Here is a 19971-nt window from a genome sequence, read left to right on the forward strand (position 1 = left end):
TTACCCTATGACCCAGCAATTGCACTCCTGGGTATTTATGCCAAAGACACAGATGTAGTGAAAAGAAAGGCCATATGCACCCCAGTGTTCATAGCAGCAATGTCCACAATAGCCAAACTGTGGAAAGAGCTGAGATGCCCTTCAACTGATGAATGGATAAAGAAGTTGTGGTCCATATATACAATGGAATATTACTCAGCCTTCAGAAAGGATGAATACCCAACTTTTACATCAACATGGATGGGACTGGAGGAGATTATGCTAAGTGATATAAGTCAAGTAGAGAAAGTCAATTATCATATGGTTTCACTTATTTGTGGAATATAAGGAATAGCATGGAGGACACTAGGAGAAGGAAGGGAAAAATGAGGGGGCGGGATTGGAGGGAGAGTTGAACCATGAGAGACTATGGACTTTGAGAAACAAACAGGGTTTTAGAGGCGAGGGGGGAGGGGAGATTGGTTAGCCTGGTGATGAGTATTAATGAGGGCATGTACTGCATGGAGCACTGGGTGTTATACGAAAACAATGGATCGTGGATCACCACATCAAAAACTAATGATGTATTGTATGGTGACTAACATAACATAATAAAATCAAAAAAAAAAAAAAGACCCATTCATATGCTGCCTGCAAGAGACTCATTTTAGAACTAAAGACACCTGAAGATTGAAAGAAGGGGATAGAGAAACATCTATTATGCAAATGGATGCCAAAAGAAAGCCGAAGTAGCAATACTTATTTTGCACAAAATAGACTTTAAAATAATAACTGTAACAAGAGACAAAGAAGGACACTATATAATAACAAAAAGGACAATCCAACAAGATATAACAAATGTAAATATTTATGCACACAACATAGAAGCACCCAAATAAATAAAACAGCAAAAAACAAACATAAAGGAACTAATTGATAATAATACAATAATTTGAGGGGACTTTAACACCCCATTAATATCAATGGGCAGATCATCTAAGCAAAACATTAACAAGGGAAGAATGGCCTTGAATGACACACTGGAACAGATTGAGTTAAAAGATATATTCAGAACATTCCACCCTAAAACAGCAGAATACACATTAGTTTCAAGTGCACAAAGAACATTCTCCAGAAAAGATCATGTATTAGCCCATAAAACAAACCTCAACAAATTCAAGAATATCAAAATCATACCATGCATATTTTCTGACCACAATCTTATGAAACTAGAAGTCAACCACAAGAAAAAATCTGCAAAGACCACAAATACATGGAGGTTAAATAACATGCTAGTATGGACACTAGGCTGGTGCAATCAATTAAGTGTCTGACTCTTGGTTTCTGCTTAGGTGGTGATCTCAGGATGGTGAGATCAAGCCCCATGTTGGACTCCAAGCTCAGCATGGAGTCTGCTTAAGTTTCTCTCTCCCTTGGCCCATACCCCCCACTAAAATAAATAAATAAATCTTTAAAAAATAACATGTGGGGCTTCTGGGTGGCTCAGTCTTTAAGGGTCTGCCTTCGGCTCAGGACATGATCCCAGGGTCCCAGGATCGAGCCCTGCATCAGACTCTCTGTTTGGCGGGAAGCCTGCTTCTCCCTCCCCCAATCCCCCTGCTTGTGCTCCTGCCCTTATATTCTCTCTGTCAAATAAATAAATAAATAAATCTTAAAAAAAATAAAAAAACAAAGTGCTACTAAACAATGAATGGGTCAATCAGGAAATAAAAGAACAAATAAAAAAAATACATGGAAAAAAATGACAATGAAAAAACAACAGTCCAAAACCTCTGGAATACAGCAAAAGTGGTTCTAAGAGGGACGTTTACAGCAATACAGGCCTACCTCAAGAAGAAAGGAAAATCTCAAATAAACAACCTAACCTTGCACCTATAAGAGCTAGAAAAATAACAACAAATAAAACCTAAAGCCAGTAAAAAGAAGGAAATAATAAAGATTAGAGCAGAAATAAATACTATAGAAACTAAAACAAACACAAACAATAGAACAGATCAATGAAACCAGGAGCTGGTTTTTGGAAAAAAAAAAATCAATAAAACTGATAGATTTCTAGCCATACTTATCAAGAAAAAAAGAGAAAGGACTCACATTAATAAAATCACAAATGAGAGAGGAGAAACAACAACCAAACACCACAGAAATACAATCATAAGGAAATATTATGAAAACCTATATGGCAACAAATTAGACAACCTAGAAGAAATTGATAAATTCCTAGAAACATCTAAACTACCAGAACTGAAATAGGAAGAAATAGAAAATTTGAACAGACCTATAACCAACAAAGAAATTGAATCAGTAATCAAAAAACCTCCAACAAACAAAAGTCTAGGACCAGATGGCTTTACATGCAAATTCCAGAGAAAAATTTAAAGAAAACATTTAAAGAAACATTTAAAGAAAAGTTCATACATATTCTTCTCAAACTATTCCAAAACATAGAAAAGGAAGGAAATCTTTCAAATTCATTCTATGAGGCCAGAATTACCCTGATACCAAAATCAAATAAACACACCACTAAAAAAGAAAAGTACAAGCCAATATCTCTGATGAACATAGATGCAAAAATTCTCAACAAAATCCTAGCAAACCAAATTCAACAATAATTAAAAAAATCATTCACCACAATCAAGTGGGTTTTATTCCTGGGTTGCAAGGGTTGTTTCAATATTCATAAATCAATACACACAAATCAATCAGTGTGTTATATCACATTGATAAAAGATAAGAACCATATGATCATTTCAATAGATGCAGAAAAAGGATTTGACAAAGTACATCAATTCATGATAAAAACTCTCAACAAAGGTTTAGATGGAACATACCTCAACATAATAAAGGCCATCTGTGCAAAAAACCACAGCTAACATCATCCTTAATGGGGAAAAAACTAAGAGCTTTTACCCTAAGATCAAGAACAAGACAGGAGGGTGCCTGGGTGGCTCAGTTGGTTAAGCGAATGCCTTTGGCTCAGGTTGTGATATCAGGGTCCTGGGATTGAGCCCCACATCGGGCTCCCTGATCGACAGGAGGCCTGCTTCTCCCTCTCCCACTCCTCCTGCTTGTGTTCCCTCTCTCGCTGTCTCTCTCTCTGTCAAATAAATAAATAAATAAAATATTTAAAAAAAAAAAAGAACAAGACAGAGATGTCCACTCTCACCACAGGTATTTAGCATAGCACTAGAAGTCTTATCCATAGCAATAAGACAACAAAAAGAAATAGAAGACATCCAGATTGGTAAGGAAGAAGTCAAACTTTCACTATTTGCAGATGACATGATACTGTGTGTAGAAAACCCAAAAAACTCCACCAAAAAATACTAGAATTGATATACGGATCCGGTAAAGTCACAGGATACAAAATTGACATACAGAAAGCTGTTGCATTTATATACACCAATAATGAAACAGCAGAAAGAGAAATCGAGGAGTCAATCCAATTTACAATTTCACCAAAAACAATAAGATACTTAGGAATAAATCTAGCCAAAGAGGTGAAAGACCTGTACTATGAAAATTATAAAACACTGATGAAAAAAAATGAAGATGGACACAAAGAAATGGAAAGATATTCCATGCTCATGGATTGGAAGAACAAATATTGTTAAAATGTCTATGCTACCCAAAGCAATCTACACATTTAATGCAATTCCGATAAAAATACAACAACATTTTTCACAGAACTAGAACAAAGAATCCTAAACTTTATATGGATCTACAAAAGACTTTGAATATTCAAAGCAATCTTGAAAAAGAAAAGCAAAGCTGGAGGCATCACAATTCTGGACTTCAAGATATATTACAAAGCTTTAGTAATCAAACAGTATGGTACTGACACAAAAATAGACACATAGATCAATAGAACAGAATAGAAAACCTAGAAATGAACTTCCAAATATATTGTCAGTTAATCTTCGACAAAGAAGTCAAGAATATCCAATGGAAAAAGACAGTCTCTTCAACAAACAGTGCTGGGAAAACTGGACAGCAATGTGAAAAAGAATAAAAAGGGACCACTCTCTTACACCAGACACAAAAATAAATTCAAAATTGATTAACCAAACTCTGAGAACTGAAACCATAAAAATCCACGAAGAGAACAAAGGCAGTAACTTCTTTGACATTGACCACCTCAACATCTTTCTAGATATGTTTCCTGAGGCAAGAGAAACAAAAACAAATATAAACTATTGGGACTACATCAAAATAAAAAGCTTCTGCATAGAGAAGGAAACAACAAAACTGAAAGGCAATCTACAGAATGGGAGAAGATATTTGCAAATACCAAATCTGATAAAGAGTTAGTATCCAAAATATATAAAAAACTTATAAAATCCAACACCCCAAAACCAAATAATCCAATTAAAAATGGGCAGAAAACATGAACAGACATTTCTCCAGAGAAAATATCCAGATGGCCAACAGACACTTGAAAAGATGTTCATCATAACTTACCATCAGGGAAATGCAAATTGAAATTATAATGAGATATCTAGATGCACCAATAATGAAGCAGCACAAAGAGAAATTAAGGAATCAATCCCATTTTCAGTTGCACCAAAAACAGTAAGATACCTAGGAATAAACTTACCAGAATGGCTAAAATCAACAACAAAAGAAGCAACAGGTGTTGGCAAGGATGTGGAGAAAAAGGAACACTTGTGCACTGTTGGTGGGAATGCAAACTGATGCAGCCACTGTGGAAAGCAATATGTGGGTTCCTCAAAAAGTTAAAAATAGAATTACCCTGTATCTAGCAGTTGCACTGCTGGGTATTTACCTAAAAAATATAAGAACACTAATTCAGAGTGATACATGCACCTCTGTGTTTACAGCAGCGTTATCTACACTAGCTGAACTATAGAATTAGCCCAAATGTCTATCATTTGGTGAATGGATAAATAAGATATGATACACACACACACACACACAATGGAATATTGTTCATCCACAAAAAATAATGAAATCTTGCCATTTGCAACAACATGGATGGAGCTAGAGAGTATATAAGGTCTTAGCAAAATATGTCAGTCAGAAAAAGTCAAATACCATATGATTTCATTCATATGTGGAATTTAAGAAACAAAACAAGTGAGCAAAAGGAAAAAAAAAATAAGAGAGACAGGTGAGCCAAGAAATAGATTCTTAACTATAGAGAAGGAAATAATGGTTACCAGAGGGGAGGGGGTGGGGGGATGGGTTAAATAGGTGATGGGGGTAAGGAATATATTTGTTGAGATGAGCACAGGATGTTCTATGTGTTAAATGTGTTAAATCACTATATTGTACACCTGAAAGTAATTTAACACTGTATGTTAACTAACTGGAATTAAAATAAAAACTTACAAAAATAAAATATGTGAATCGGAACTTCAGATTATCTCAGGGGTGCATGGGTGGCTCAATCCATTAAGCATCTCCCTATGGTTCAGGTCATGATCTTGGGGACTTAGGATCAAGCTCCAGGTTGGGTTCCCTGCTCAATGGAGAGTCTGCTTCTCCCTCTCCCTCTCCTCCTGCTCATGCTCTCTCTCTCTCTCAAATAAATAAATAAAATCTTTTTTTAAAAAGACCTGTACCTCTGAAACAAATAATACATTATATGTTAAAAAAAAAAAGAAGAAGATAGTAAAAAGGGTAAAATGAAGGGGGGGAAATTGGAGGGAGAGATGAACCATGAGAAACTATGGACTCTGAGAAACAAACTGAGGGTTCTAGAGGGGAGGGGGGTGGGGGGATGGGTTAGCCTGGTGATGGGTATTAAAGAGGGCATGTTCTGCATGGAGCACTGGGTGTTATACGCAAACAATGAATCATGGAACACTACATCAAAAACTAATGCTGTGATGTATGGTGATTAACATGGCATAATAAAATTTAAAAAAATTCTTTAAAAAAATAATTCCTATCTCACAAACAAAAATAAAAAAAGACATTCAGATTATCTCTTTATCAGAATATAGTTAAAACTTTGCAATTTTTAATCACAAAGCATTATGTATAAAAATTTATACATAATGCTTGTATATGGGGAGTGTGGGTATGTATTAGGGAGGATGAGTAATAGAGACAGTAAGAAGATTGTACTAGGGCATGGCAGGAATTAAGTGGGAGATTTATGATGGAACCCAGGCAATCTGATCATTCTGAGGTCTGTGTTATAAGCCATTAAACTGTACTGCATTGTTGTAGAAAGTATATGAACATAGATTGGAAAATGGTTGGAGATCCAGATGAATTTGACCCATTAATCCTACCATGTTGTGATAGAGGAAGGAGATTTGACATGGGTCAGGTTGGAGTTTAAATCCTGAATTATCATCTACATGAACTTGGGAAATTCATTCAGAGTCTCCGAGTTTCAACCTCAAAAAGTGCAATTTGGGAAGAAGACTATCTAATTCATAGTTTTGTTGTGAGATTATTTATAAAGACAGTGTAAATGGAGTATCTATCATTGAGTAGGTGCTCAATAAGTGGTATTTTGTGTATTTCCCTAGTCCAACACAACACATGTCCACTGATTTACTTTGGTTACCAGTCTGGTTTTATATTTTATTTTGTTATGCTGTCAAGTAAGATTGGATTTTCATTTTTAATCTCTTGTTTAGGGTTGCATTGATTGCATTTCTTTTTTTTTTTCATTCAAAGATTTTATTTATTTATTTGAGAGAGAGAATGAGAGAGAGAGCATGAGAGGGGTGAGGGTCAGAGAGAGAAGCAGACTCCCTGGTGAGCAGGGAGCCCGATGCGGGACTCGATCCTGGGACTCCAGGATCATGACCTGAGCCGAAGGCAGTCGCTTAACCAACTGAGCCACCCAGGCGCCCCATTGATTGCATTTCTTATCTATGAGGCTTAAGAAAACAATTCTATTTACAATATTGTAATAAAGACTGAAATACCTAGGAATAAACTCAACCAAGGAGATGAAAGTCTTATACACTGAAAACTATGAAATATTCATGACAAATTAAATAATACACAAATAAATGGCAAAGCATCCTGTGTTCATGGATTGGAAGATTCAAACAGATCTACAGACTCAATGCTACCTCCATGAAAACATCAATAACATTTTTTACAGAAAAATTCTAAAATTCTTATGGAAACACAAAAGACTCAGACTAACCCAAGTGATCTTGAAAAAGAAGAACAAATCTGGAGGCATCACACTTCTGATTTCAAAATATGTTACAAATCTACAGTAATTAAAACAATATGGTACTGGAATAAATATTGACAGACCTATGGAACTAAACAGCCCAGAATTAAGCCCATTAATATACAGTCAACTGATCTTTGACAAGGGTGCCAAGAATGAATAATGGGGAAAAGATACTCAGTCTGAAAAGGGTTTAGTTCCCCTCATGATAGTTGAGTTTTAACAGAATTGTCAGTGCCTTAAGTCAGGAGAAAAGAAATCTGGATTTTGATATTGGCAAATGTTAGAGGTAGTTTGAGAAAGGGAAACTTCCTGGCTAATCTTCATTCATTCTAGTTTGTGAACCACCTAGCTTATTTTCATCTATGCATATATAACTGCCACTGTTACTAAAAATTGTATGCATAAGAAATGAGGGTTTCTATGAGAAAAATGACTTTTTTACCTACATGTTGAGTGAGGACATACAGTGATATATACAGAACACAATTATGCAGAGATCATATACATCCAAAATTTAACCTTGGATTTGATCCTTGGAGCCATCACACTCAACATTAAAGCCACTGTGCATCCCATAGGTGGGTGGAGGAGATCCAACTCTTATCATTAAGGGCCTCAGCTTTCTTTATGTGGAGGCAGACTAGCTTATTTCAGTCCAGAATGATGTTATCTTTCCAAGTAACACATTCCCCCAGAAATACCTTAGAAGCTCCCAGTGGATTACAATTTGGAAATGGTGTTACATTCAAAAGGGTGGCTTTAGGCCAACTTGCATGTATTAATCTCAAAGTACATCACATCATTAAATATTCCTCTCAATATTTTTCATCAGCAAATTTAAAAAGGAATGTGCAGGGTTATGAATCAGCTAAATTCTATCTGCACTTTTGTCCTGGTGTCGATTAAACATTTCTCTTTTGTGGAGATATCACTTCAACCACCTAGGGGGTGCCAATTACATCAAACTACGTTCACTCCAGATAAACATAACTAGAAATAACATGCATCCTCTTCATTCAACTTTTTCTGTTGCTGTGTTTGCCTTCCTTCTCTAATTACTGTAAATTTTCTTCTGTTTTTTCGCATTGGTGATAATAATCATGTATAGCGTTCTTATTTTATGTCTCTATGGTGTGGCTGGTTTTCTTCTAGTGCTTCTTTATTGTTTTAATTTTTCTCTGTATTTATTTGTTCTTTTTTAGTTTTTTTATTTAATTTTTTAATTTTTTATTTTTTCATTTGCATGAAAATAACTAACAATAGAATTCAAGTCCATTTGTTTATGGAAATGTTAGGGAAATATAATGTTGTTCTGTAGGCCCAAATATTAGTCATAAGCTTAATGATTGGGAAATTAATGATGGTGATAACATTTAAGCAGTAATATTTATACAGCAGTTTACACTTTTGTATATATGACTGCATTTGATTTCTGTTGAAGTAGGAAGAACAGATGGTACTTTATAAGTTAGAAGATTTGATGTTTTATAAATGAAGAGTTTAAATTATATGCAAAGAGATGAGACTGAAAGCATTAAATTCTATGCCTGAGATTACATAGAGCAGACATTGCCAAGCCAAACCTCCCCTCATGTCTTTGTGATTTTAGATTATGCAATCTTTCCGCGCATTTTGTTAGCTTTACCTCTATATCAAGAGGTCTATTTTTATATGAAGGGGTAACACAATGCTACCTTCTTCCTTTCCACAACTTTTTCCTTACCCCTGGTGTATAGTCATGTTTCTGCTCTTTGTTCTATGCATAGCTTACTGAGTCACAAGTGACCTTTGGTATGTTGCCTAAACATATTTATTCATGTTGTTTATGTGAGTAGAGTCTCAATTCCAGAACTATCTTCCAAAGTCCACCTTGGAGAAAGTGAGTTTGCAGACACTTGTTGTACTGACTAGTCAATACAGCTACCATAAGGGAATACTAAGAAATGCATATGCATTGAGAGGATTTTTATTCATTCCTAAAGTTTCCATAAACATGATCTATGACTTTACAATGCAAGGCATTTCAAAAACAAATGCTAATTTACATGACTCTTTTATTATTTATTGGATTTTTTTTTCTTTGACTTTATTTGATCTTTGCACTTTGTTCTGCTCATTCTAAGAACTGAAATCCTCTGTTTTTTTCCTTCTGAGTAAATACCATAAATAATTCAAAACCTCTCAATGCCAGTGAGGCATATTGGGGAAAAATGATGTGATGTCCCTTTCTATTTTGTTTGTTCTTCAGGTCACATAAGGTGGGTGGTCCAGAAGGGAAGAGTTAGGTTTTAAATTACTAAGATTTTATCTGAGTCATTTTATTTAAGTCAATACTTTTTTCCCATTTATATGGTGAATATAAAATCATAAGAACAACAAAAAAATAGGTCACACAAGAAAGTTACAGGAAGACATAGTATTGAATTAATTGAATAACACTATATTCAAGAATTAAATATGATTGGAAATAAATCTATTTATATCAAATCAATATTTTTCAAAGTCAGGGGTCAAAAATAGAAGACACTGTAAATCCAATACTGCATTATTTTGTAGACCATTCATTCATTCACTCATTCACACACGTAAATATTTACAGAATGTGAATCTATGCCAACTAATGTGTTAGCATTAGGAATTCAGAATAATAGAACATGACTCCTGCCCTTAAAGATTTTACTGTTAATGGTTAGAATAACTTTGTGCGCAAATAACGGAATTGGGTAAGGATTGTAAGGCAGATGTAAATAAATGAAATAAGAAACGAGAGACAGCTCATCAGATTAAACCCATCTGGAAAGGTTCACTGGAGAAGAGAGCATTGTAATGCTGTGTAGAAGGATGAAGAGGTATGCATCAAGGAGATAGACAAGTTTCTGATTCCCCATTAAAGCATCATTGGCCTGGTATGTCAATGCCAGGGCTATATGCTGTGCTTGATGAGTGACTGTATTTACAAAGGTAGCAAGTGTGGGGGAAATTAACTGTAATGTATGCAAATCATGCCAAGTAAGCTGGAAAAGCTATACCTATTATCAGATCTAAGAAATGTGCTCACACTGGACTTTAGAGCAAGACAAAATGTGGATCTTGCAATATTTAACTCAAAGATCTAACAGTAAGGACATTTTGTCATAAACATAGCTGGGATACCAAAAGCTTATGCTTATCATTTGCTGGCCGTGAAATGGTGGGATAAAATGGCCTTATTTAAGAGCATATTTACTTTAGGCATTTAATGCTTTTGGAATGCAAGACATTTTAATTAATTTCCAGTAATGTACCTAGTTCAGTGGCTAACATGTGTATACAATGCATATTATTACATGCAAGAATATTACAGTTTTATTCCTCGTTGTCATGTACATTCTCCAACAGTGAAACTCTTGAAACTGCCACAACCTCTCACCCTTCCGTCTGTTCTTCTGCAAGAATGACTTCAAAACAGCTTTCTGCATCTATTGTCTGAAGCGCAATAGTGGGGAGAAGAAGGAGAAGAAGAAAAGAAGAGGAAGAAGAAGAAGAAGAAGAAGGAGGAGGAGGAGGAGGAAGAGGAGAAAGAAGAAGAAGGAAGAGAAGAAGAAAGAAGGGGAAGAGGAAGAAGAAGAGGAGGAAGGGGGAGGAGGGAGAGGGAGAGGAGAATAAGAAAAAGAGAAAAAATGCAGTTGGAATTTGAGGACTTCAGTTCTTACCCTAGAATATTTCCCTGTCTGTCATGACAAAGGCAGAAATTAAGTAAAAACAAGTATTTACTGAGTGTCGTATAATGTGTGTGTGTGTGTGTGTGTGTGTATTTATGAGAGGGTGAAATTAGATGTTCTTTATTCTCTAGAAGGCCATCACAGCCAGGGAGGCCTGGAAACCCAAGAATATGAAGGGAGGAAAGTAGGTGTGGGCATGGATGAGGAAAAAAGATGTACACAGGTGAGAAAGAATCTAAAAGTTGCCCCAAGTTTCAGAATTAATAAGAAGTGACAAACCTACTAGCTTCCAAACCTGGAATAGAAATGCTGGAACACGTATAGCCTGAGATAATATTCTTACACATACTTGTTTGCTGTACCACTTAAAGACTCAGGGATACATCCTGGAATGGATGGATACTTTTGCATATATAAATGGGTCCTTCTTGTTTTGTTCATATAGTTATTTGTCACCCAATATTGAGTCAAATGTTTATTAAGCTCCAAGCATAAGCCCAAATGTGTTCCACATACATGAGAGTATATTGGCAAACATAGTGGACATAGGTTCTTACTCCATGGATATACGATTATGGTGAATACAAACTGAAAAGGGGACATAAGAGAGACAAGCATTACAAAAAGGAGGTGCAGTATAGTAACGAATAGCATTTTAGATGGACACAATCTAGTTTGACACTGGAAACCTAATGATTTTCCTTAACTCTGCCAAAATAATGATGTATACCACAGAGAATCTTCACTTCGAACATCTTGGCTTTGTAGAAAAAGGGCTTCAAGTACCTCATTAGTTTAAAACTATCCACATTTTGCTACATTTCCAGTCCCATATTTTGCTTCTTAATTACCACTATTTAAATGGCCTTTCAAGATCAGCTGTAAATTGAAATTGATCCACTGTCAGCAATCCCTGACAGTTGGCAGCAAACTATTGATACAGATGAGATTCCAGTTGCACAGTGTCTTTCTGAGAAGACAAAAATGTAATGAAATGAGCCGACTCTGCAGCTTGGCACAAAAGGCAAAATGTGATTTTTTTTTGCCAGCAAGAGAACTTAAATATAAATAACTAGCCACGTTTGGAAAATGCAAATAAACGTGTATGAATAAAGAACTAGGGCTTATATCTGTATGCCCTCGTGAATGCCTGTGTAATCTTGTTCTTTTATCTAAAAAACAATCTCCCTTTTGAAATATGTTTAAGGGTATGTTGACAAGAACATATACTTTAGAGTTTAGATCTGAACTGAAATCTTGCTTTGTCTTTTGCAAGCTGTGTGATTCAGAGAAAAAACAAACACTTCACACCTCAGTTTACTCATTTATAAAATCTAAGTTAATAACTGCCCTGTAATTATGATAATTAAATGAGAAAATAGAGGAAATACTAACAGAATATCTAATACAGTGCCAGACACAAGGCAAAGGAATATCATGGAAGAGGATGACATTCTTTTTTTTTTAATTTAAATTCAATTAGCCAACTTATAGTACATCATTATATTCAGATGTTGTGTTCAATGTTTTATCAGTTGCATATCACATCCAGTGCTCATCACATAACATACCCGCTTTAATGCCCATAACCCAATAACCCCAACCCCCCCCTCCCCTCCAGCAACCCTCCATTGGTTTCTTATACTTACAAGTCTCTCACACTTTTTCTCCCTCTCTGATGACTTCCCATTCAGTTTTAGCTCCCTTCCCCAATGGTCCTCTGTCCTGTTTCTTATATTCCACATATGAGTGAAGCTATATGATAATTGTCTTTCTCTGATTAACTTATTTCACTCAGCATAATACTCTCCAGTTCCAGAGAAGATGACATTCTACATGAAGGGTATGGTCGAAGGCCTTAGGTTATTTCTAGGAAGCAACTCCATATATTTATTTATTCTGAGATGCTTTCTCTCAGCCTCAGACTGCTGACACCAAGAGCCGAACTAGCCAAACGTTGCCAAAAAGCACCTCATCACCACTCACACACATATATGCACACAAACAAAATTTTTAGTACAGCCAGATTTTGGCCTCTGCTTTTGGGGCCAGTTCATAGTAGATGGGTCCCATAGGTCCTTTCTGGAATTTTCCACAGCAGCTATAATCATACCTAAGTTAAGTCCTAAGCTAAGAATCAGAATTCTGAAACATAATCGTTAAGTTACACCCTCTTACCTCTCCTTTTGAAGAAGTGGTGGATTTCTGTGTTGGTACTCTGTGAATTGTGCCCATTCATTGAAAAGTGTCATATATCCCTCATACTACTGCCCAGGACATGGCAGAAGCCTGGATGAGAGAGCACCCTCTGACCTTCTGGAGAAGGGCATGCCAAAAGTTCTGTTTTTTCTGCTTTTCTTAAGAGCCATCTCAATCTTAATTCTCATCTATAAAAGCTCCATATTTGAAAAATAAAAAATTAGGCTGTTACCCATTCTACAGTCCCTGGATGTACATGAAATGCACTTCCCCTGTTTGAGGATGGTGGGTTTCTCCTGATCATTCAGATTCTTATTCACATGTCACCTTTCAGAGTAGCCTTCTTTCAACACATTATCTAAAATAATGTTCTCTTGTAAGTCCCTTATTATTTTATTACCATGTTTTATTTTCTTCCTATCACTTACTACTAACTTAAATCATATTATTCATTTATAAGATTATTGATTCTTTCCTTCTTTATTAGAGTATATGGTTCATGAGTGTGGGACCTGGTCTGTATTTCTTATGGCTAAATTCCATCACATAGGATAATTCCTGGTACATAATCAGCATTATGTTTGCTGATTTGCTGTTTGCTGAATAAGTATTAGGCCACCAAATTTAATAATTATGGGAGGATATATCATATCCATCTAGAGACCTCAGGGCCAATGAGTCAATGAGGTCCATGCTCAGCAAGTAGCTTCACTCTTCAGAACCAACTGACCATTTGTACGAATTTCACTTTTGCCATTAGCTTTTAAATTAGTTCACTGGGTCTGGTCTAGCCCAAGAATGGGTGAAAAAATAGACTTATGTACTGTTCCAATCTTAAGTATATGCTATTTTTATTGGGCATCTGCCCAAGACTGAAAGTCTTATGGATCTGATTTTTTATATTACATGACCAGGGGCAGCACAGCTATGGGAAAAGATCCAAAGAGGTCATCCAGAAAGGCATGCTGTATAGTAATGGAAGGAGGAGGATAAAGGTCAGAAATTGAGAATTCAGGTACTGCTGAAGTCCTATAAAACTTTGTAATAGAGAAGCAGATTAATGGCAGGCAGCAAGAATAAGACCATGCACTGATTTGGAATCAGTGCTGCGGTGTTCTTAAATTTAATTGTTAAAATTATGTTGGTTTTGTTTAACTCTTTCACTTTTTTCTAATAATTATATGATAGAAAAGCCATTAAATTCTAGGCATCAATTAGAGAAAGTTTTTAGCAAATTGGAGCACATAGGTATCTGAAAGGAATGAGGACCAAATAATCCAGGGATTTGGCTTAAGAGAGAAATTAACTCAAGTTATCTTAAGCAAGTAGAAGAATTACTGGAGGGATATTGTGAGCTCACAGAACTGATGGGAGGATGAAGAACAAGACTTGGGCAGTATGAACAATGATCTGGGGATCTCCATGTTGGGGCAGCAGAACCACAGCCAAGGCCATATCATGGGCACTGTTGGGGCCATAGTAGGCACTGCAATGACACTTAACTTCCGATAACTGCCTCTGTTCTCTTAATACCCTTTTCAAGGTTCACAATTCAAAGAACAAGCTCTGATGATGGTTGGGTAGAGGAAGGATCTAATTCCTTGGCTTCCACAGTGAGAGGCACTAATGGAAGGGTGGTGTCAGTTAATTTTTTCTACCAACTCTACCCAGATAGAGTTTTCCCAAAGGGCATAAGGAACTTAAAGGACAAGCCAACCAACTAAACAAAATATTATATGTATTGGCAAAACCATGTCACTGTTATGGACTGAATGTTTATGTCTTCCCAAAATCCATGTGTTAAAACTCAATCCCCCAAATTATGGTATTTGGAGATGGAGCCTTTGGAAGGTGATTAGGTTTGGATGAGGTCATGAGAGTGAGGTTCCCATGGTGGGATTAGTGCCCTTGTAAGAAGAAGAGAGACCACTCTCTCTCTCTCTGTCTTTCTCGCTCTCTTTTCCTGTGTGTGTGTGTGTGTGTGTGTGTGTTTCTACTACTTGAGGACACAATGAGAAGGTGGTTGTCACCAAACCAAGATGATGGCCCTCACCCAGCAATGAATCTGCCAGGCACTAATCTTAGACTTCCCAGCCTCCAGAACTGTGAGAAACAAATGCCTACTGTGTAAGCCCCCCAGTCTATGGTATTTTGTTATAGCAATCTGTACTAAGACAGTCATGTAGAAGGTCAGTTCCTGGGGAAGATCCATATTATCTTTAACCAGAGATAATCTCATGCATAACACAGAACAATCCTCTAAGCTCTAGTTCCTGTTTCCAGCTAGCTACCAAGTTTTATAATTTCTGCTTTCTGCTCACTCTTCATCTCCACTGGCATCACCTTGATTAGATTTCTATCTTCTGAAATATCTAATCTTCATCACTATTTTCTGTACCATCAACTATCTACAACTTTAAAATCAAAATAAACTTATACTTACCCTTATAATAAGCAAACACAATTCTCTCCAACTAAAAACACTGCAGAAGCTCTCTATTACTGCCTGGATATCACTCACCTTACACATCCTCACCTCCTTCCTTACATTTCAATGATTCTGAACTATACATGGTCCTCACCGATGCTGTGATTTTGCACATTTGTAATTTTTGCAGATGCTGTGCACTCTGGCTGGGATATCTGACCCAATGTGGAAACCTAGAGATTTCATACTCATTCCTTAATCTTAACTTAGGCATCACTTCCTATATGGAGGCTTTCCTAACGCCCTTTAGGCAGACTAACCCATGTTTTCTTTTTTCCCCATCTCTGTAACATCATTTGTCTCATAATATAATTGCTTATTTATACCATTGAAGTACTTTATGATTTCTCTAAGCTTTTGGAGAATATTATTTCATCTTTATAGCTAGAGTGCATAGCCTATGACCTGGTGAATAGTATGATCCCTAAATATCTGTGAATATATGAATAAATGAATCAATAATACACTGCACTATGGTGCCTCCTCATTATCTGTCTCATTGCCCTCCTGTTTGTTTTAGATTGACTGCATATCTTGAGGGCAAAACTACATATTGTTTACACTGTGTCATGTAAAGACATTATTTTTCCATTCTTCACAAATTTCCAAATAACAATGAATGTACTTATTACTGATACCACAGCTAAGAAAGTGGTGAAGGGAAAAGATTCCTAGTAGTATAGAAGACTTCAAACACAAAGAAAATGTTCCCAGAAATGATAGTAAAACAACTTTTATTATTATAGGACTTCATTAAAAATACTTTTATAACCACTATCACCTTTAATGTTCTCACTACCATTTATTAATTCATCAGTAAATATTTATTAAGTGCCTCCTATGTGTTAGATATTGTTCTTGGTAATGGAGGATAAAATAATATGGGGATAAGATATGCTTCCTGTCTGCATGGAAACTTCTATTCAGTCTGGAAATCAACAATAAGATGATCATGCCAAAAAGGGGGACTTTAAAGAGGATTCTAGAGGGGCCTTTCTGCATAAAGTGTTTTTTCTTTATCAAAAATGTAATTAATTTGGGGGCACCTGGGTGGCTAAGTTGTTAAGCATCTGCCTTCGGCTCAGGTCATGATCCAAGGGTCCTGGGATCAAGCCCTGCATTGGGCTCCTTGCTCAGTGGGAAGCCTGCTTCTCCCTCTCCCACTCCCCCCGCTTGTGTTCCCTCTCTCGCTGTGTCTCTCTCTGTCAAATAAATAAATTTAAAAAAATTCTTAAAAAATATAACTAATTTTACATAAAATTATTAATCAAATTAAGAACTGAAATTTCCTCAGTGCCTATATGCAACTGATAATGCATGTTGTAAAAATTTCCCAACATGTATCGATTCATTTAATCCTCATAACCCTTTGAGGTGCATATGATTAGTGTCCACATTTTACACAGGGGCAAACCAGAGTCTGAGGAAACTGAGGTTATATAAGGCATCTTATGCCTCAGAGAGTCAGAGATAGAACCAGGCACAGAATCTGAGCTGCCTGACTGTAGCTGTAGCTCTTTTCTATGAATGAGAGAGCAGAAGCTGCGGGAAATTAAATTAGCACATGTGTCCACAATGAATGATGGATCGGAGAAACCGGGTTATCTCATTTCATCTCCTGTGCTGGCCCTGTTGCTCCACTCCACACTTGGCTCTCATTAGTTTCATAAAACTTCCCTGGGTATCTAGCGATGTGACACACGTATATTTACCAGCCTAATTAATTAATTATTTGATGAATGAATGAATGAATGAATGAATGAATGAATGAAGCAAATAATTATTGAGTAGCCACTATTGCCAGACATTGTTCCAGCAGTTAAGGATACTGCAGGGAAGTAAGCTGCCCTTTTGGAGTTCACCTCTGATGGGGGTAAAAGAGAGCTATAACCATTAAAAACACGTAATGTGCCCTCTCAGATCTGCCCATGTTGGTTTGCGCCATGCAGTAAGTACATTCATCATGGAATACCCAGCCAATGGTGCTTAGAATTAATCTTTCAACACTGCTGGTCCTGAAACCCAGACTCCTTTCATACCTGTTCCATTCCCTTCTAGAGTTTGTTCAGTATAACAGCTAAGCTGTGTCCTTGGTTTCCTGCATTGTACTCTAGTTCCCCTGTTGGTCAGGAGCCAGCATGCTTGGTCAGTTCCATAAGAACTCAGGTATTTTTCTTACACAATACCCACCCTAAAGAGGCCTGGCTTCCTGCACTTCTGTCCATCAGAGCCATGGACAGGTCCTCGGATTTCAGAATGCCTGCTGCCTAAGGGCCAAGCCTGCTGGGTTTGTGGAGCCCACCCTCTGAGATAATAGCTATTTCCTTAGCCTTGACCCCACACTGTGGTGCCTTCCAGCATTTCTTGGGACAGTGGTTGCCTCAATCCATGTTACAGTTTTCATGCAGGTTATGAAAAATCCAGAAGCAGTTCAAAGTCCTAAATATCATCCTCAAACAACTTTTCATCCTTGTTTAACACATTAATTTATTGTTTACTTCTTTTTGGTTTCAATTTTTCTGGATTAACAGCAGTAAGTATGTATTCTTATAATAAGAAAACTTAATTATATTGGTTTATTAAGGTCGTGGGATTGTGGGTGATTTATTTTGATTTACCCTTTGTCCTATTTTTAATAAGTAAAAAAAAACTAGAAATGAAAGCATGAAAAAAGAAAACATAATTATAAAAAAGCACCCCATCTTTTCTCTTGCTTGTTTATGTGTAAATCAGAATGATTTCCATATCTCTTGGCTAATTAAACCTGATTTTTTGAAAGATAAAAGCAAGATGTATTATTTATGGGGCACTGACCCAATGCCTCCTGCTTTAGAGCAGCCTAACCCACCACCACTCTGCTGCTGCAACCCTCCCCCAGAGTTCCGCTCTGCTCCTGACATCTAGGCATTCAGGACTAATTGCCACTCTTAACTGTCTGCAGTTCTTTCCTGTAAGACCTATAAATACAAGCCCAAAGTGCTTTACAGACAGGCGAGGCCCAGCAATCCTAGGACATCATTCAGCTGGAAGTGGCAATTAGACATTTTTAACAAGTTCTTTTAATACAAAATGGAGTAATTAAAACTTGCACATTATTGGGGAAAACACTTTTGAGATTATGTTCATTTTATTAAGCTATTTCAAATACTAAAGTTTATTGTAATGCATAGTTTTTTTTTTTTTTTCTTTCCTTTAATTGAATTGCTGGCACTAACAACTCACTCAAATGAATGTCTGACCCATTGAGAAGGAGATTAAGTCACATAGGGTGTTTATGTTTAATTGGTATTGACCACAAACCAATACATTTCCACTAAAAATGGATTGAATTGGAAGATTCCGCTCTTTGTTCTAGATATTATGGTTCAGACACTAAGTTATTCCAGCTATGGCTTACCCTTTGCCAGCTGTGCTTTTAGGCTAATACCTCATTTTTGTTCGGGAGGTCAGCAGTTCTATGTATGGCTTGCTAATGCCATAAGCAGGCATTGGCTAATAATACGATTATTCACTATGACTCAATATCATTAACTCCAAACTTTATTCATTACAAGCCCAGAATAAGGTGTATTTCATTTGATCCAGTGGGTATCTGTTCACATTAAGTTACTACAGTTAAGACAGCAGAGAATAGTGAAATCAACTTGGGTCTTCAGGGGCCAGATACTGTCCTATATATGCTGTTCAGAGTCAGCGTCCCTAAATGTTTTTAATATACGCAACAAGAACAGATATGCTAATTATCTCTACACCAATGGACTTAATTTTTGGTCTTAGCACAGAGACTCTACTTCTATCATTTTCCTAGATTGAATTCCTTTTACTGCCTGATCCTCAGTCTTTTGCTCTGTGTATCTCTTCCCTCTAGGCTCCTACCACCATCCAGCTTCCCAGCCCACATTCTTGAATGCTCCTTCTGTCTCTCTGTTGATGTCCTTGAAGCTCAACTCATTTCTGGCATCCTACCTCCTGTTACTGATTTGGCCTCAGAGAGAATAATGGGCTCTTTAGCCACTAGTCCATTACTTGCATCTACTACTGAGAGTCAGCTTTATGTCTCCATGGTTCTGAGCTTCCATCTCAGCTCCTCCTGACATTGTTTCCAGAACAATTATTCTAGAGCAAAGAACTGCCAGTGAATCATACAACTCCTTGCCAGCTCCTTATCCCCTAGGCTGTGCCAACCTCAATGTGAGACAGGAATCCATCAAAATCCTAGAGGGGAACATAGGCAGTAACCTCTTTGACATCGCCCACAGCAACTTCTTTCAAGATACATCTCCAAAAGCTAGTGGAACAAAAGCAAAAATGAACTTTTGGGACTTCATCAAGATAAAAAGCTTCTGTACAGCAAAGGAAACAGTCAACAAAACAAAGAGGCAACCCACAGAATGGGAGAAGATATTTGCAAA

Source organism: Leptonychotes weddellii, chromosome 2 (assembly GCF_054177405.1).
Source record: "Leptonychotes weddellii isolate Sample4059 chromosome 2, ASM5417740v2, whole genome shotgun sequence".
NCBI lineage: Eukaryota > Metazoa > Chordata > Mammalia > Carnivora > Phocidae > Leptonychotes > Leptonychotes weddellii.